We start from the raw sequence: 20,128 nt of genomic DNA, 5'->3' as shown, positions 1-20,128 counted from the left end.
ATTTCGGTAAGGAGTGAAGATACTGGATCTAAAGCATGAAGATCAAACACTAATGCACAGTTGTCCCTTGATGCTTGCGAGGAAGCTGTAATTAACTGTTACCTCCTAAGTCCCTCTGTAAGCACCATTTCTCTCTGTTTTCACTGCCTCTTTCCTGGGAGAGGTCTCTGTTGCCTTTATCCTGCCCATCTTATCTTCTTGGTCTCCTGTCCCTAGTCTGCCCCTTGCTCCTCTGCAGAATGGTCTTCCTGTGTGCTGAAGCCTCCTCTCACCCCTAGACTCTCATAGGTGCAGCTTTCCAGCACCTTGGTGGAGCTCAGATTCCTTAGCAAAGCTCACGGGGACCCCCAGCCCTCCTTTCAGCAACTTTGGGCTGACTTGGAGCTGTTGGGTCCACCCTAAGGGTCTTGGCCAGGTAGCAGCTAGGACGCTCCAGAGGGGTAATGAGTAAAGCCTGGGTGCTGAGAGGGACGGAGGTTGCAGGTGGTGCCTGGGAGGAGCCCTTCCAGGATGCTCCTACTGAGGTAACATGGCCTTGGAAGGCAGGGATCAGAGCCTCCCCACCTCCAGAGGCATCAGGCAGCCATGGGATCTGACCCCATTCGTAGGGGAAACAGGTTTGTAATAACATAGATACAGATTCAAGGGCTCCTTTCCACGCAAGAGAAGGAAACAAAACCTGTAACCAACACCCAAGCCTATGAATATAACGTATAGTAGCCTTCTCTAGGTGGAGGATATATCCTAAGACCCCTAGTAAGTGCCTGAAATCTCAGATAGTACCAAACCCCACATAAAAGTACCTTGTTTTCTTCTATATACCCTGCGATATTGCCACATAATGCCAGTATTAGTCTGTCCTTCCATGTTTTATGCCTTAGTACCCACTTTGCCTCACTTCCTGTGCACTTTGGCGACATTATTAAGTAAAATAAAAGTTACAACATTGCAATACAAGGACAGTCACTCTGATAACTCAGAGGGTTACTAAGTGGCTGCTATGGTGTGTATCTAGATGTCCCCTCAAAGCCTCATGGGGTCATAGGTGGGGCTTTTTGGAGGTGGCTGGATATAGGGTGTGTGATACTGGGATTAAGTACGTGATCTGGATTAAAGGTATGATACTGGGATTAAGGGTACCCATCCTGGATGTGAGTGCTACCCACCCTAAGTATAGGTAACCTGGATGGAATATAAGGGACAGAAAAGGCGCTGCTGCTACTGCTGCTGCTGCTGCTGCTGCTGCTGCTGCTGCTGCTGCTGCTGCTGTTTGTTGCTGCCTGCCTGCCCTGCAATGGATTATTTCTCCCTGTGATGCCCCTGTGCCATGCACCCTGCCTTGGAGCCACCTGACTATGGTCTGAAATCTTTACTAATTGTGAGCTAAATAAATCTTTCCTCCTTTAACTTATGGGTGTTAGGTATTTTGTCTCAGCGACAAGAAAAATAACTAAAGCAATGACTAACAAGCATGTAGCATATACAGTGTGGATACTCTGGACACAAAGATGATACACATCCTGGGTGAGACAGAACTCAGAACAGCAAACAATTAAAACTTATGAATGATTTATACCTGGAATTTTCCTTTAATATTTCCTGACCACAGCTGTCCACCACTAACTGAAAGAATGGAAAGCAAAACCACAGGCAAGAGAGAGATTGCTATAATGGTTAAGACTCTGGAATGAGGACTTCTGAATTTGAATATCAGCTGCACTCCTTACTGGTGGTGTAAAACTGTCCCGAAACTGCTATCACATAGCAAGTGCCCCAGCAATGTACACTGTGGTTTTGATACTATTGCCTGGAAACTCCAAAGAGGAAGAAAGGGGCTCAGACAAAGCTGCACTGGGGCTTTGGAGGATTAACATATTTCCTGTGGAGGAGAGAATGAGTGGAAGGGCATTCAAAGCAGAGGGCAGAGCTAGGGTTGGTGATTAGATTGCCCTTTTGGGGAACAGGAAGGGTGTGAGGTACCTGAAGCCCAGGTGGGAAATGAGGCCAGACTGAAGGGTGGGAGCACGGCCCCAGGGGTGCTAAGAAGCCTCGTGAAGGTTAGTGCCAGGGTCAAGGTATGGTCAGAACTTGTTCTGGAATGATCAGCCTGGAGCTGGTGCTGGGTAACGGGATTTTCAAGTGGGGGTGGGGAGCAGGCCAGAGAGAGCAGCTGTGAGGTTCCCCCCATCCCTCCAGTCTCCCACCCACTCTGGGGCGGGTAGGGAACCCCTGCAGTAAGGAATGAATGCAGCGCTCCAGTATAATGGGGAGAACACCTCCCAGGTCCCCCACCCCACCCTTAAACCTTCTTCCTCCCTTTGCCCTGGGAATGCCCAGGACTCAGACACCCTCTGGGAGCTGTCCTTTCTTATGCCTGGCTGGTCTTGCACTTTTCCCTTTCCCTTCCTGGACTGCAGAGTGAGAAGCCATCTATTTCCACAACTTCTGCTCAGCCCATTCTGCTGGGCTTCAGCAGGCAGCTGCAGAGCCCTGACCAGGAGGCACCTGGCTGTGTGGGAACTGAATGCCCTTGGGCCTCCACTTCTTTCCTGAAGGCGGTGCTCACTTACCCATACTTTGCCTGTATGGAGGCCACAGACTGTGTCCAGCAGGAGGCCACCCAGCCAGCAGAGCAGGACTTGCTTGGACCCTAGGAGCATTCCTGAGCCCCTGTGTAGTGGCCTCAGGGACTCAGCTCAGCCATGAAGGACACTCAGGTGCATTACCCTGCATGGCAGGAGACAGCCTAGAATGAGGACAATGTAGGAACCTGGACTCAGCATCTGCTCCTGATGCCACTCCTTCCTAGCAGTGGGATGCTGAGCAGTATCTTTGGCCTGCCTGGGTCTCAGTTTCCCCATCTGTAAAGTGGGAATAACCATGCCTGGCTTACCTGGCTGTGAAAGGGTCAGCAGTACCCGCAACACTGCAGGCGCACAGAGGCCCCTGTGGAAGTGTCAACTATTGTTACTGTGCTGTTTTTCTGCTCCTGGATACACAGAGAGCCAACCATGTGAGAGTAACAACTGGTCCAGGAGAGAAGACATTGCATGGGAATTTGGTATCATGGGGTGGGAGACGGGGGAAAGAAAGGAGGAAGCAAAGAGAAGCAAAGAACGGATCGTGAAGGTTCACCTCAGCCTCTTCAGACCACACAAGAAGCCCCACGGCAGCAACCCTGAGAAGCTGGCTGGGCCCCACCTGCACACTTCCAGGGATGGGAAACTCATCACCATTTCAGATTACTTGACTTATTGTTAGACTCTCTGACGTTAGTGAGTTCTTCCATGTGTGACACGTGTCTCAGGCCTTAGCAAGACACCCAAACTTCTCCCCAAAAGTTCAGGTCTCTGGAGACTTTCCTCCTCCAAGTAGTTCTGGGGATTTTCAGTGGGACCTTACGTGACGCTGAGCTCACAGGGAAACTGACCAAACCAGACTTCTGGCCAGCCTTTCACAGCCATGGGCACCACACCAGTCCGTTCTTAACAATAAGCATGGTATTTATCTAGCGCTTATAGTGTGCCAGGCCTGTTTCCATATTTCCCCAAAAGTAAGACCAGGTCTTAACATTAATTTTTGCTCCAAAAGACGCAATAGGACTTATTTCAGAGGATGTCTTATTTTTTAATGTACAACAATCTGTTTATTCATGTATAACAATCTACACTTATTCAAATACAGTCGGGTCATCTGGAACATCATCATAACTCTCTAAACCCCAAATTCAGGCTTCAGTTTCTTGTGACTCCATTTCCCATAGACCCTTGGCCCCAATCTCTCATGCCCAGCAATAGCGTGATCCTTAATTGAGCACTTCTTGTCCATGTAGCCTGCTTGTAGTGCATTGGCAACACAGCGGTCAGTGATTTTATCCCACGAATTCTTCACCCAAGCCATGAGCTCTTGCAGGCCAGGCCTCCCAAAATTTCCATTAAATCAAGTGTTAACTGAAGACTTACGAGACAGGCATGGTAACAAAAATGATGACACGTTAAGAATAATGCTCCACACGAAAGCGACAAAAAATTGCAGGCACCAAAATTCAGAAAAGGTTTATTTCACATGACTGCATTAATCATGTCTGTTACAACACAGGCCACATTGAATTATGAAGATTCATGTTAGACACAAGCACATCTGTTCGTTATCAGGTGCACACATTATTCATGCATTGTATTGGTACTCTGATGGGTCATTTGGCAATAGGACTTGACTTTATCTGTTTACATAAGCATTTACCTCTTCTCCAAGGGTGGCCACTTGGGTATTTACAAAAACTTAATTATAATGTATGTTATCATTTAAGTACTAATAACAATAATATTATTTATATTTAATTACATGTTAGTATTATTACAATGGTCCTTTGGTTCATGATCATGATTCCAAAGCAAATTGGATGAGAACTGAATCAGATTTCCCCATAAGATCAACATTGAATCCAACCATTGAATTTGATTGGGTACCACTGTATTTTATAATTCCATAGGTACGTTGTGTGCTGCCATAGATGTTCTAAATGGGACTGTCAGGCTGACAGTCTTAACTAGGACTTATTTTGGGGTAGGACTTCTATTAGGAGCACTCTAAAGAATCATGCTAGGGCTTATTTTCTGATTAGGTCTTATTTGGGGGATATCCATTAGAAGAAGGGTACTTGCTTTCTGTGTGACCTTGGACAAAGTAACTTAATCTTGTAAAGTGTGTCTTGTTTTTCTGTTAAATGAGATAGTAGCTATGTCACAGATGTGGTGCAGAGTAAATGAATGGGTAGACTTAAAGTGCTTAGAATAGTACTGGGCATCTACCAAATGTTCCAAAAAATGTTAGCGGTCATTATCACAACTTAGTAAGTTAGGTTCTAGTAATCATTCCATTGTTCAGGCAAGGAAACAGTCCCTGAGAACTGGCGTACTTTCAGAAGTCTCACGGTTAGTTAGAGCACCCAGTCTCTCCTAACCTCTAACTCAGTTAGAGGCATGCATGCAGCAGAGGGCTGTTTGTGTCACTGAAAGCTCTAACAGGTTCGCCATCACTGCTCTAACTGATAAAGTGCTTCCCCTTACGGAATCTGGTCTCCTCTGGGTGAAACACCCCCAATTATTCTAGCTGTTGACCTCAGCTTTTTTTCTGGGCAAGTGTAGCACCCAAGGGGTAGTATCCAAGTTTCTTCTCTACAGCAGGTGAGGCCTCCGTCATTGAAGGCTGAAGGACTCCAATGGGTAGAGTGTGATAGAAGACAGGCCAGGAGTTGGTCTGGATGCCCAGGGTAGAAGCAAAACGTTTCAGAGGGACAATGGGAGGGTGTGGGACAGGTAGGTGCCTTTTGGTTGTCCAGAAGCTGCCTGGGATGGGTGAGGACAGTGGAAAAGCCTAGAAATTAGAGCCCAACAGAGGCAGCCTCCTTGCCCTGTGTGTTCTGCCCTCTAACAAAGTGGTCTTGCAAGATAAAAGGGGCCCAAGCCCTGGGACCTCCAAGAAAACCAAAAATGATGGGGATGGGATGCTTAGGCTGCATGTCAATGCCTAGAGCCTGGGGACTAGATCCCTCAAATTTGACCAGGGACAAGACCCCACCCTGGAGCCTCAGTTTCCCTGACTGTAAAATGGGTGTGTAGAGCCAAAAGTGCACTCTGAGGGCCTGTTTACTGCTAGGGGGTCTTCTAAACACTTCACAATGAGGGGACCAGGCTGATGTTGGGAAGTGGCCTGGACCAGAGATCAGGAGACCCGGGTTGCTCCCTTGCTTCCTGTTCAGATCCGCTTTGTCGCTGGAGCAAATCACTTAGTTTCTCCCAGGTTCAATTTTCTTAAGTGGAGAAAAAAAAAAAGACAGAGGAGAAATAGTCACAGCTCCAAGCTCGCTAACCCTCCCCTCTGCTACGCTCTGCCCCGCCGAACCGCATGCCTGAGGGAGTGAGGGGCACCCAGCCTCTGCGGTGAGGCTGGCTGGCGCGCACCATTTCAAGGCACACGTGTGGACACACACCAGTGCCCAAGAATGAAGTTCCTTGCCACGGTAAAGACTACCTGGGCCATGCATGGATTGGGGGCTTTGGGTTACAGTGTGCCTCGTGGAAGGCGCGTACCTTGATCTCCGAAAGCAGCCACGCTGGAATCCCTTTTGTAAATCAAGGGAAGCCCCTTCGTTTCTTTCCTGGAAAAAAAAAATAGCTTTTATAAATTGTATTTGCTTAAAGGGAAGCGATCAGAGACCAGCCCGTTTCCGGGGCTGTTGGGTGTGCTCATTTGCATATGGATATGCTATTTATAAAAGCACGTCTATTCATTAAAGCAGCTTCCCCAAGGCCCTCAGCTGCTCAGCAAGGTGCTGGCTGCACGGGGCGCGCCAGCCTCGCATTCTCTGGTTCTACACGACCTCACCAGCCCTTGCGATAAGGCGGTCGGTCAGGGGCCAGGAGAGGGAAGGAGGACTAACCTGGCGCGGGGCGAGGCGGTGGGGGGTGGGGCTGGGCGGGTGGAGGCAGGTGCAGAGGTGGGCTTCGGGGCTGCGCCCTGACCCCAGCCGGTGCCGGGGGTGGTTGGGGAGGCTTTAGCTTTCTCACCCGGCCTGGCGATCCAGGCCGGGTAACGACCTCCAGCCCGCCCCTCCCCAGCTTTGCAGACCCTTCCGCAGAGAAAGCCTGGCTGGTCGCGGTGTCCGAGCCCGGGTCAGCCCGGGAGGCTCCTGCCGGTCACCGGCGGGAGAGTCCACTCCACGCAGGGCCGCCTGCCTCTCTCGGCGCACCGCCCTCCACCTCTAAGCGCACTCTTTTCTAATGGGATTAGGCTTCACACGGGTCAGGGAACAATTTATTATTCTGCTGGCTAGAGCCAAGTTTCTCTTTGAAAAATGGTTACTCCCGGAGTCGGCAATTACTTCAAAATAAATTTACCAAAGACAAAATTGTGCCTCTTGGGTCAGTAAACGACTTGCCTGTTTGGGGCTGAGGAGACAAGGTGTTTATTAAGGACCACCTTCGTTTCCTGTGCAGGTTTTTCAGTTTGAATAATTGTCCAATTAAATATAATTTGGAAGTCAGTGCTAACCCAGTGGCTGGATTGCAGGAGGAAGAATCACTTGGAGGCGTGCATTAATAAATCCCTCGGAGCCCCACCGCTCCCTAAGCCCCTCCTTTGGTTTAATTTTGAGAAATTTTTTTGTCTTCCCACAGCCTATAGCCTCCCATTTGGAAGTGAGCTTCTTTTCCCCAGAAGAATTCCTAGGCCTTGCTTCCATCTGTCTGTCCGCGTCTCTCCAGCAAGCAAGGCCTGGGGTTTCTTGCCTGGGGCCTGCACGCTATGCTGAGGCTGACTGGGCGATTCTTTTAAGGCCTGTGCACTTATGGATTTCCTCTTTCGTTCTTTCATCCATTCAGTCAACGAACACCTCCTGAGAACTTCCTCTGAGCCAGGCCTGGGCTGGAGGAAGAGAAAAACCAGACATGGTCCTGTCCCTCAAAGATGACTCAGTTCAATGAGAGAGGGACATACGAAAAGGTCATTGACTCTCAGACCAAATCAAATTTCCCATAAGGTCAACGTTGACCCTAACCACGGAATTTGATTCGGTCCTCATCCGATTAGTTTGCTACCAGAATGGTGGAGAGAATTAAATTCAACAACTGAGGTACCACTGTAGGTGGCAGCCCTGGGGACCCCGCAAGATGCTCAGTCCCCTAGGAGTGGCTTGTGGAGGGCAGCTGAGGGATCCAAGGATTTATGTGGCACCATTCTGGCCAGCTGGGTGTGATGGTACAAAACCCCAGCACAATGGCCTGTCCCTGTAGGAAGGGATCAGAGACCTTGTCCTGGACGTAGAAGCCATCTTTCCTGAGGGCACTTTCCTTTCCAGGGACAGAGTCTAGGCCAAACCACTGGCCTAGGAAATGGTCTGAGCTATTTTTCTGGGAACCTGTGGCCTTACCTGGGATCCTTCGTGGTGCTCTCTGGAAATTCCTGGAGCACAGGAAGTGGGGCGCCAGCCCTGGATGGGTCAGGTATTGGCCCACCATAGCTGTTCATGCATTGTACAACGACTTACTGAGCACCTCCATGTACTTAACACTGTTCTAAGTGCTGGTGACACCGTGACAACAACAGGGGCATAGATCCCTGCTGACATGAGTGCTGAGATTTTAGTGTGGGGTAAGCAAAGGAAATAGTGTGTCAGTTGTAATGAATGCTGTTCAACAAACTATAATGGGAGGATGGTTAGGGAGCTCAGGGGCTGGGTTACAACTGTGAGGGGGGTGGTTGGCGAAAGTTTCACTGAGAACGTGGTATTTCAGTAGAGACTTGAGGGTGAGCTGGGAAAGGGAAGGAGAAGAGCTTTCTGGGCCTGAGAATGGAAGTCCCCAAGGCGGTAGTGCTGGGAGGAATATGTGGCTAGGTGGTAAGTGCTGGTGGACTGAGGAAAGTGGTGTGGACCCAGGTTGGGGAGTCACAGAGGAAGAGATGGCAGAAGACACAGGAAGTGAGGGAATAAGCTGAGGGCAAGGGCTTTGTCTTCTGGCTTCCTCTTCTAGGTTAGACACTGCCACTGACTGCCGCAGAGCCCCGTGGCTCCACGGTCCACCGTCCCAAAGGCTCCCCACAGGCCCACAGTGGTGTCCCCTGGCTCCTCTGAGGTAAGTGCTGGCTCTCAGGCAGCTCTGTGGAGCCCTGTGGGAAGGAGGCACAGAGCTGGTGGTGAGGGGGTACAGAGCCCCAGTCAGCTGGGCCCCCCTAGCTGCCACTCCCATTCTTCCTCAGCCCCACAGGGAAGGAAGGAGCAGTGTTTGTCTGCCCATATTCACAGCTATGGAGGTGATCCAGGTTGAAAGAAAATCAATAAGATGTGTCCATTTATGTGGCACAAAGGAAGAAAGGTCTGCAGACAGAAATAGGCCGGGATTCACACGCAGGCGACTTAATAAGACTTTCCCCCAGTTTGAAGAGGACGGTAATTTAGATTTGCCTTTGAACGTCTCCTTTTTTGTGCCTCAATAACTCTTAGGATCAGCCTGCTTAGGAAGCAAGGAAAGGAGATTGGCCGCCTTCTTAGAAGACAAGCCCGTTTGGGAAGGCCGCTTGCTCGGAGAAGTTCAAACAGCGGCCTTGAGAAAAGATGAAAGTGCCGCATCAGCACATCCTCGGCCCATTGATCACGATGGAGGCCTGGGCCTGGTGCATTTGGGCTGGGGCGGGACAATGAGAACAAGGCCAGGCTGCTGGGAGGCCTCCTCTGAGCCAGAGCAGCGAGAGAGACGCTCATTACTGGCCGTGGGGCTCAGTGGCCAGGTGGGGGCATGAGGCAGCTAGGCTCCAACTGCAGAACCTGGGCCCAGCCCGCAGGTCCGACAGCCCACACCCAACTTTGGCCCAAAAGGCAGGTGGCCTCCAACAACAGGCTGCGGCAGGCAGGGCTCAGGCTGCCTCTCCGGCCCAAGCCCGGCCTATGAGCAGAGCCAGTTCATCCCCTTTCACCAGGGATGTCTGCCAAGCCAGTCTAGAATGCCTTCAGGAAAGAGAAGAGGCTGAGTCCTGGCCTGCGGGGGCTCTGCTGCCATCTGTGGGAACATAGAGCTTTGCCTGCCTCACAGGACTGTGGGCGGGGCTGGCGCCCACTCTGTGCTACCTGAGTGGCTCTCTCACCCGGGCTGTCCACCCTGACAGGAAAAGCTTGGGCCCCAGGGCTTCCGTAAGCTGGGTGGGTCCTAGCTGCAGAAAGAGGGTCTGGCCACGTTCTCTGTCCTTCTTCACAGACCTCCTTAAGCTTCACCTCTGTCATCTCAGCCTGAAAGACAAACACCGTGTTCAGTGTCCTCGTCACGCCCCAGGCCCTCCCTGCTGCAGTCCTTATCGCAGTGTCATTGACTCAGTTCTTATCACACTGTGCTGTCCCTGACCCAGCCCTGACCATAGGCTCTTTCAGAGTGGGCACTGCCCGGAGCATACGCCTGGTGCAGAACAGCTGCTGTTATGTCTGTAGTTCCTCCTTCCTCAGCCAGCGAGGCCAGGGGGCAGGGACAGCTGGGGCCCTGTGCCCAAGGTGGTTCCAAATCTGCCAAGGTCACAGGTGACTGGGTGAGCTGCAGGCCCAGCATGCGGTGCCATCTAGCTTCAGCACAAGGCTCTTCCTCCTCAGTGACCTGGACCCCCTCAGAGTCTCCCAGGGCGCCAGAAGAGGCCTGGGAGCAGGAGTCAGGGGATTTCACTCCAAAGCCCAGTGTGCATTGGACCCTGCACAAGTCCCTTCTCCTCCTTCACAGTTTCCTCTTCTTAGACCGAGGTGCTGCTGTCCAGGCCTGGTACAGCAGCCATCGGTCACAGGGAGCCTTGGAGCCCTTGCAACATGGCTAGTCAGAACTGAGATGAGATGAAGGTGTAAAACACACACTAGAGCCCTAAGACTGATTACATAACAAGAGGATGTAAAATATCTAGTTAGATTCCCAGTACCACATATATACAATGTTATATGGACCATATGTTCAAATGACAATGTCTTAGGTTTCATAAACCCAATGATAACATCAGGTGGAGTAAATTATTAAAATTTATTTAATCTTTTTTTTAATGTGACTACTAGAAACTTTAAAATTACGCACATGGCTTTCAATGTAGTTCTGCCCAGCACTGGCCTACACGGTCTCTGAGTGGGAAGGTCCCAAGCATCCACAGTGTGAGATAGTAGGTGTGAACAGAGTCATTTTCCCAGGGGTGACACTGGCTCCTAAGAGAGACCAGACCTGCCTGGGGAAGGGTTAATGCCAAAAGCTGAGCCTTTTGGAAATCTTTAGGCTTTTCTAGTACTGGGAGCCAATGGCCGTTGTCCCGGATGAGGTAATGCTTGCAAGGGCTCTCTCATTGGTGGTTGAGGATGTCACTGGTGAGCAGAGGTGGGATCCTCCCATCACTTCCTTCTTTCCTCTCTGAAGTTCATCTGCTGTCCAATACTGTTGCCAGAAGGGGTAACCAAGACTACTTGCTCCTCATAAAGGGCCTGGAGACCTCTGCTAAGAAGCAGGAAAGAGGACCAGGGTGATAGGAGCTGAGAGTCTGGATCCTTCAGCCCCAGGCTCCTCTGGCCCAACCCTACTTGCACATAACTCTTCAACTGGAAGGGCCTTTGTTCCCTCGCCCCTGTATGGTGACCTCCTCCTGAAGCTCTGAGGCCCAGCTCACTAGCACCTCCCACAGGTCACTGCGCCCCATGGAACTTTCTGCTGTTCCTGTCTTTCTGCTTTACTGGCCCAGCCCTCCTGCTTGTGTCTCCCATTTGCCTGGCAGCAGCCCAAGAGTGGGACTGGACGCTGTGTCCTATGCCAGACACAAGCCTGGGCACAGAGCAGGCCTACACTGAAGAAGCAGTTGAGCAAATGAGCAGACACTAGATTTGGGTCAGCCCTGGGGGCGGGCAGAGGACAGGGATGGACAGAGAAGTATGACACAGAAAAGCGGTGTGTGTTAGAGGGGACAGGCCAGGGGGGAAGGCTGAAGGTCCAGGAAACCTCCTGGCTCCTACACGGACACTCTCTGAGGTGAGAGATCCTCCCTGGAGGTGTGAACAAACAAGCTGGGCAGCCCGGCCTAGGGGTGCATGAAGGAGCCTTGTGCCTGTCACCAGGCCCTGCCATGTGGCTTCTGGGGCAACCCCAGCGGGAACCAACAGAGAAGTGGGGAAGCTGGGTCAAGGGCCCTGGGATCCCAGGAGCTCTGTGGTACCCGAACCACTTTAGAAAGGAAACAGCTAGACACTGGGAGAGAGGAGTGTCCTGTCTGGAGATGGGTAGCTCCCAGTGGCCTTGGAGGCTAGGGTCTGAAACAGAAAGGTCTCTTGGGAGATGAAAATGTGGGGGGACTGGTGAGCGAGGGCTGGAGAGGCTCGGGGAGGCTAGGTTTTATGGCAGGCTGGGGTGCAGCAGTCCAGCAAGTAGACAGAGTGGACCTGGGGGTAGGCAAGGACACAATGGGTATAGGAAGCGAGGCCGTGGGAGTGGAGGGAAGTGTTAGAATCCCTGGAGTAGGACGCAGATGTGGCCCTGACATGGGCAGGTGTGTTGGCAAGACAGCCGGGCTTCATCCTCTGCCATTCACCGGTCCTGGGACAGCTGTGAACCTCTCCACACTCCTACAAGCCCAGGGAGCAGAGAACACCATTGTGGCCACCCTGGGGGCAGACACCTGGCCTTCACTGCAGCTAGGTTGCTGATGGCCTGTTATGCCGCTGCCCCCTCTAAGCCTTGGACTCCTCATCTGCAGAATCCTGGAGATCAGGTCCCCTGTGCATCCACCCTGAGAGCCCAGGCTGTGGCACAATCTTGCCGCTTTGAGGAGAGGTGGTCATGCCTCTCGGCCTGTGGGTGCAGATCCCAAGAGCTCCTGGGGTGGGCAGATGAAAGGCGCTCGCCTCCACCTCCTTCCCCCAGCCTCAGGGCCAGTCACTTCACCTCTCCTCCTCTCCCCTGCAAAACTGTAAGAATTATTATTTTTTAAATCCTCATTGGAATGCTAATTTTGATTTTGAGTGTCTGTCATGGGCTCTTTGAAGTTTTTCAGACAAAATGAGTATCTCCTTAACAGAGGGGATTAGCGCCTACTTGTTTAGAATCCTCAGACTGAGAGTGACAACCAATTTCAGAATCTGTTGGCTTTAGGGAGGCTGCAGGAAGAAGGGCTGTCTCCCTCCCTGTGGTCAGCTTTCCATAAATGGCTTAATGGGGTTAGAGTTTAACCCCTCAAACAGGGATCAGAGTCCCCAGCTTGAAAGCCAGTGAGCAAGGAGACAGATCTTGCTATTTAAATCCAGCAGGACTTAGTTAGAACTCTTTTATTCTCTTAAGTTTAAAGACAATAAACCCATTTCCCTTGCAGAATTTAGGACCCACTCCAACCAGCTGCTCCCAGCCTGCTCCCCAAAACGCAGGCCTTCGCTCCACAGGTAATTCATGGCCCCAGCTCAGCCCAGGCTGGGATGCTCCTGGCTTTATGATTCTGTTCAATCCGGGAGGGCTAATGGGGCAATTTGTAAAGGAAGAAATATAATGAGTTATCACAAAGCCCAGCAAGGACTCGACAAACTAGGCACTTCCCATCCATCAAGCATCCTAGCGTGGTCGAAGACCAGCAGCGCCAGAAATCTTGTGAGGCCCCTGGGAACACAACTGCGCCTCTGTCTGGATGTGCACACCCGGCAGCCACTATAAGCTGCTCCCTTTGCTCCATTGCCCAGGTTACAATCCTTAAGGGCCAGGTGACCTCGGTAGTGGTGTGAGATCCATGGAAATAAAAGGGGAGAGATGTAAGGGTTTATCCACTGAAGCAAATTATCATGTAGGTGATTTTTAAAAGAGCATTAGTACTATGTGAGGCCCACCAAAACCTGAGCGTATGGTGACATTTGCCCAGAATGGCCACTGTCAGCCTGTACCGGGGCTGCTAAGGCTATGGCTTGTCCATCCTTAAGCCTGTCATAGATGATACCAAATCCATCCATGTTACATGATGACAAGCTCCACCTGGACCTTGTGGGAATACCCCTTCAGAGAGCAGGTGACATGCTGAGGGTCCACTATGTGGAGAGATCAGGCTGTGAAGTTGAATCATAGACCCACAGGCAGTCCCCTGCAGAAGCGATCCTCCTTCAGGAGTGCACAGTGAGGCGTAGGAAGGGGACATGAATTCCCAGAGGACTCCCTTTGAGGAGTAATAGCTTGTCACTCTGTGCACACCATGGTCTGGGACAGAGTGTGGTTGATGGTGGGGGACAGCAGGGAGCAGTAGGAAGAGCAAGTCCTAGGGGCTTCATCCAGTAGGCGAAGATGCCAAGCCTGTGGGCTCAGCACCAGCCCAACCTGCTCATGCTTTGTGTTGGGGTCCCCCTCTTCCCTGCCTGGTTACCCACTGCCCTGCTCTAGCTCAGGGTGGAGACCGAGACCCAGGGAAGCTAGGGAAAGAGGTCTGCCCCATGAAAGGCTCTCCGGGCTGAGGTGGCCCTGTGCCTCTTTTCCTGCCCTACTGGTCTTTGCTGGACCCTGGGGATCTGCCTCACCTCACTGGGCCTTTTGCCAGAACCGAAGGCCCCAAGATCAGCGATGGGACAGGTAGCAGTCTGGCTTCTGTGGGGACTCCTTGATCCCAGGCTTAGTGTGATGGGATCCAGATTTGGTCCCCAGCATGGCCATGTCACATCTATTCTGGTCCCGCCTTTTTTCCTCTTGTATTTATAGACTACCTTGGGATCCCTCAAACCCAGGGAAAGTTAACCTGGAGCCTCAGAACAGGCAGGTTCCGTGGAGGGGGCCACAGTCATCTCTCTTGTATGGATAATAAATGACAGTAAAGCTGGTGCTGACTATGCACCAAGTGTGCTTCTGAAGACTGTGTGGTGATTAACTTACTCCTTTTCTTAACAGTAGTATGATGAGAGACTATGGCTATTATTCCCATTTTGCAGATTAGGAAACTGAGGTGTAGAAGGCTAACAAGCTTGCTTAAGTCATCCCACTAATGATAGAATAAAGGTTCAAATCCACTCTGCCTGACTCCAGGATGGGTTCTCTATTACAGAGCCCAGCAGAAACCTGAGACCCAAGCTTGGCACCATCTCTGCCAGTCCTACCATGTAAGGCCAAGCCAAGGGCACAAAGGCAGATTTCTGGGCAGAGGGATTCTCCTGGGAAGAGCACTTTGGCCAACCTGTTGGACCTTGAGTCCAGGTACTGAGGTTTCCTCTGTGAGGGATGAGGGAGAGGGAGAGGGCAGTGGACACAGGGCTTTGACTCAGGATTGAGGAGACCCCCAAAAAACTAATAACACCTGTGTGTGCCACGTACCATGTGCGGCACTTCACCTACATTAGTTCACAAAATCTGACAGAGCTGCAGGGTAGGAGCTACTGCCTTCACCGAACTGAAAAGACAGAGACCCGCCAAGGTTAAGTAACTGGCCCAAGGTCACACAGCAAATAAGGAGCACAGCTGGTTTTCAAACAAGTTCTATCTAGTTTCAAAGCTGGGTCCATGCCACCAAGCGCCAGAGACAGGTGGGAGGGGATGGGGGCAGAGCGGGACAGCGAGAACTCAGGTGACAATCCCTTGGGAGTGTATCGCTGGCGTGCCAGGAAGTCACACTTAAAGGCAGATGCAGACTTTAAAGAGAAGGAAAGACTCAGCTTTTGGATGAGGGCAGGCCTGAGTGGAAGCCATGGGGCCGCAGGGATTGACCTCCACACCTGCCTGTCACTCCAAGCTCCTCTGCGGCAGCAGCAGGAGGAGTGGAGACCTGTTGCTCGTGGGCGGAAGGCTGCACCCCGCCCATGCGGGCCAGGTGTTCTACCCCCCAGAGCTCCTCTGCTGCTTCAGGATCCCCTCCCCCATGCCCTCCCTCTGTGCAGCACACTTGTAGGCGTCTGTGTGTCACGGGGTCACCACTCCCCACATCTCAGGCTCCTGTCCTGGCGTCCTGTGGCCATCCTGGGAGCGTAAGGGTTACGGCTTCTGCTGCTGAGTGGAGGCTGCTGTTCCCCAGCATTAAGCAGCTTTAGTGTCTCCTACCCCAGCCCTGATTTAAAATTCATAAATGCTAATCCTTCATAATTTACGGTTTAAAAGCAGCCCCACTCACAGGCCCCGTGGCTACAGCTCTGTCAGTGTAATTATGCCGCCAAGCTGAAATTGGACTACTAACTGAGATATTAAACAGGGGGGGAAATCCTCGCGCTGGCAGCCGACCCAATTATTCCAAATAAGCAAACAGATTAGTGAGTAATTTTCCAGTTAAATTTGGTGATTGGTGCCAGAATTGTATGTTAAATATTCAGAAGTAAATAGATTAAAGATGAAATGTGGCCCCCCTCCCTTTTTCTGGGCTTAATTTACTGTGTATATTAAAACTTTTTCATGAGGAGAAAAAAAGTAAAAAATGATAATTAAAAAATCCAAATAAACCCCTCTGGGCCTCCCGGTGCAGCTTGGCAGAGGCCAGAGCTGGGCCCTTCAGTCTCCTCACTTCTTAGCTCTCCCAGGCAGGGCCAGCCACTTCCTGTGGCCCAAACTCCAGCCCTGTCCAGGGGAAATCAGAGGGGACGTGGGATTCTAGGCATCTGGGTGGGCCAGGGACCTCCTGGCCCCCATGTGCTGTGTGTATATTTCTTTGCAGAGATATCTCCAAACTACCAGTGACAAAGTCAGACAGGGCTGGGAAAACCCAGGCCTGGGTGGAGAGGGAGAGGATGCTGGTGAACACTCCCTGCTCCTGGGGGACTCAGAATGCTATGCAGCTCTTAGGTCTCTGTGATCAGGCTGGGCCCCTACCACCGTGCCCCCCCGGCCTGGCTATGGCACGGGTCTGCTCCTGTGGGACTGCGGCTGCCCATGTGCAGCCTCTGGGGGGCCCTCACCCCTGCACACACACCTGACCAGGCTCCTGCTGCCACCTTCTGACATTCCTTCCCTCTTCTCCTTGGTTCTTCACAGCAGCCCACAGATGTGTACCTGACAGTATGACCCCAATAAACAAATATGGGAATGGAGGCCCAGAAAGGCCCATGGGTTTTCCCAAGGTCCCCAGCCCTTTAGGGACGGAAATGAATCCAGAACAGGGTTTCTGGCTGTTCCGCCTGTGTTCTCTCTGCTGCCACCTAGAGGACACAGGATTGTAGCACAGGCTTACCCTGAGCAGGGGCACAGATAGCCAGCAGAGAGGGGCAGGAGCGGGGAAGCAAATAGCAGGCTGGGTCAGGACAGAGGGTGGAATGGATGACGGCCCATGGGCCCAGCCTAGGAATCAGGCGCTGTGGTGAGAAGGGCCTGCCGGTGGGGAGTGGGCAGGGAGGACAGTGTTGGGTCAGGGCCTCCAGTCTGAGTCCTCACTCTCCTGCCCCTCAGCATGCCGACTCCAGGCCTGGCACCAACCTCAGGCCCAGCCTCCTCCAGGGCAACTCCCTTTGTGTCAGGGATCCTCCCATGAGCCACATCCCAAGCCAGGAGAGGGAAGAGGGAGAAATCTATGGAACACAAGAGCTGCCTGTGCTCTTCAGAGCTTCCTTCCTCTCCCATCAGAGGTCTCCCTGTAGCCCAGCAACATCGGGAAGACCTGCTGGCCTATGGGCCCACCTGAGAGGTGGGGGTGGCTCCAACTGCTCCTCCCTAGGAGGACACTCTGAGGTTGGAATCACAGGACGGCCTGGCCCACATCGCAGCATCCCACATAAACACAGGCCGGGCAGGCCGGCCTTGGAGCCCACAGTCCAGCAGAGAAGATGGTGTGGGAGACCAGAGAGGATGTGTCCTGCCCACCTTGGGGCCACCCCTGTCAGCTCTCTCTGACCTATTAGGCCTGGGTCCCAAACAGGGCGTGCAAGGACTCCCTGTGAATCTTTCATAAAACACTCCCCCTATACACATGGAATCCCCTGAGGGTATTAACCAACCTGCACAATGAAGTTGCTCCTCCTAGACCAATGCTTTGAAATTTTTAAAAAGTGGTCAAACCCCTTCTGCAAACAAAATGTTATACAAGGCCTTCATGCAGTGCAAGTAAGAGCAAAGCTCGGGTAAACGTCTTAATTTTCCATTCCCTGCCTCCCACAGCCTGAGTCACCTCCCAGGGAAGCCCCCAAATTCCGTTATGGAGGAGGCAGCAATGCGAAGTTGATCTTCCAGCTCTGGGTGCCCAGATTTCTCCTATCAAAGGCCCCTTTATCAACAGGTCCGGCCAGCTAAATGTGCTGGTAAGCATCAGAACTGTCGGCAAGTAGAGGCAAAGCCCTGTCCATCAGGGGGCTCCCAGGACAGTCATGACGGCCTGGAGGGCTTGTCCAGCTGGTGGTCGGCTATGGCCTCACTCTCTTTCTCAGAAAGTTTATAACTAAATTCTTACAGAATTCCCAAGGAGCCACCAGGTAGGACTTAGAGAATGAACGGGCCTTACCCTCTTGCAGGGTAGAGGTCTCCCTGGTTTCTTTTCTGTGGGGTCAAGGCAGCGAAGGCCTCCCTCTCGGCCCCTTGGGGAAAGATGGGAGGAAGGGCCTGCATCATTGTCTGTACATCCTGGGCTCTGACCAGGGTGCAGGGAACCCAAAGTATACAGATTTCCTGTTTTTTAGTTCTTCTTTCTCTAAAGAAAAAAGAATCCACAAAATAATACAACACCACAACAATACATTTACTTACCTCGTGCGGGGAAATGACAGGTTACTCATCAGCCTGCCCAGTGGGAGCGCTCCCAGGTGTGCCTGATGACCTCTTTTGACAGAGAGAAAAAGTTCTCACTTTCTTCCACAAGCGCCTGGCCCAACTGAGTCTTGGCATAGCCCCCTCCTCTCCCAGTAAACAGAAAGGCTTGTTGCCATAGTAACCAGTCCTCTCCATTTCCACCTTCTCATTGATCTGCTTTGGATTTGGTAGAAATATAATTTGGCATGAAAAGCTAAGATTATTCCTTAACTAATTTCCGGTATTTTTAACTGTTTCCTACTTAAGACTTTCCAAGGGAAGTAAGCTTTATTTTCTATGAGTATTAAAGATAATAATAACCACCAAATGCAGCAGAGCATTATGGTCAAAAGAGTTTGCAAGTGACTCTTTGACCGGCTGCTATGAGTCAGGGGCTTCTGGATTCCTTTGCACAAAAGCCCCAGCCCTTTTAGGCCACAATTAAGCTTCAGTTGGGGCCTCTGTGATTGGGTGGGAAGAGACTTTGAGGTCACAGGCAGGCTCTCTGCGCAGGGACCCTTGGTAGACCTCGGAAGGACAGTTCCCCTACAGTGGGAAACTCTCGCCACATGCTTTTGGTCATCAGAGAACCTATTCTGCTGAACACAGAGGATCACACACATATCATGTATGGACACATATACATATATAGACGCATACAGAGACGCCCACGTGAACAAACACACGTGTACCTGTATGCAGTGCACCATGCACCAAGCCTCCCTCGTGCACACAGGCTTTCCAAACACTTGATGTGATACCCACACCAGCAGATCTAAGCTACTAACAGTTTGATAATCAACACACAAAATTTCGGAATATTTATCTCAGCTCTTGCTGACTCCAGTGGGCCACGTCTTTAGGATACTGTGTCTTCCTGTCCATTTCCGGTTGGTGTGGAAGTGACTTGGCTGAGGTGCTCTGAGCAAGTGGGAAAGCAAGAAAGGGTGTTAACCTGGAGCCTAAATTTGCTGTGGAGTAGGAAGTCATTGAGCGCCCAGTGGCTGAAGATCCGATAAACCCTGAGAGGCTTCAAGGCCCTGGGTAGGCTCTGAGGGGAGGAGCCATAGGCAATAGATTGGGAGCTGCACAAATAAATAACATTATTACAGCCACCCCAGGAGGGCCTGGGTTTACTATCACTGGGGTCTGATACAGGGTCAGGGGACCAGTTAGCTGGGACACTGAGGAGAGGTTCACACCCACCTTCTCCTACTCCTGCCCCACAAGCCTGCTCTCAGCTCCCCTGCCCCAAATCATATCAGAATAATAAAGGGCTTGGGTTGTTGGTGCTTCACCGTCCGGGATTAGAAAACGGAGCTCTCACTGGTAGAGACCTGCTAGCCCAGGTGGGTGTTGCTAAAAGCCAGGGCCCTCTGCTGGTTTCTGGCCTTTAGTTGGCCTCATAGGAGCTGGAGGTAGGAGTGGTTGGGGACAGTGGGCATCCTCTCACTGCTGTGGCATCTTGGCACCACCTGTCCTCATTTCCCCGGGGGCCCCACGCTCCCTGGGAGTGCCCTTCTCAGCACCGTCTCAGGAACCTGGCCCTGTGCTGCCTTCAGGGCACATTCTCAGCCAAAGGTCCAGGAAAGGGTAGATGTGTGTGAGGTGATGCATGCTGGGATTTGTGCACATATGTAAACGAAAATAATTTCAAGAAATAATCTCTTACTGAGCACTTATTTTAGCAAATGAGGCAGAATGGTACAATGGTCAGGAACAGAGACGCAGAAGCCAGAGTATCTGAGGGTCATAAGCCTGCTTCTTCCTTTTACCAGCTATATGATTTGGGGTAAGTTCCTTTAGTCTTTGAACTTCATTTTGTCCATCTGTAAAATGGGTGTATAGGAGTGGGAGCCACTTGACAGTTATGATGAAAACTAAAGAGGTTGCTAACGTGTGCAAAACACGTTAATGTGCCTCTG

The 20,128-nt window shown here is 51.5% G+C and overlaps 1 long non-coding RNA gene across 1 annotated transcript; it reads right to left on the bottom strand.

Moving 5' to 3' along the window:
• Positions 1-4,129: 4,129 nt before the first annotated feature.
• Positions 4,130-18,286, bottom strand: LOC106148004. Its single transcript, XR_001233082.1, has 3 exons — positions 18,162-18,286; positions 6,093-6,160; positions 4,130-5,812 (listed from the first exon to the last, which is right to left on the bottom strand). It is a non-coding gene; the product is annotated as an uncharacterized LOC106148004 (long non-coding RNA).
• Positions 18,287-20,128: the final 1,842 nt, after the last annotated feature.

This window comes from Chinchilla lanigera, unplaced genomic scaffold, assembly GCF_000276665.1.
Source record: "Chinchilla lanigera isolate Chin_1 unplaced genomic scaffold, ChiLan1.0 scaffold00013, whole genome shotgun sequence".
NCBI lineage: Eukaryota > Metazoa > Chordata > Mammalia > Rodentia > Chinchillidae > Chinchilla > Chinchilla lanigera.
Note: the sequence above shows the minus strand (reverse complement) of the source record. Positions and strands in the feature narration are given on the sequence as shown.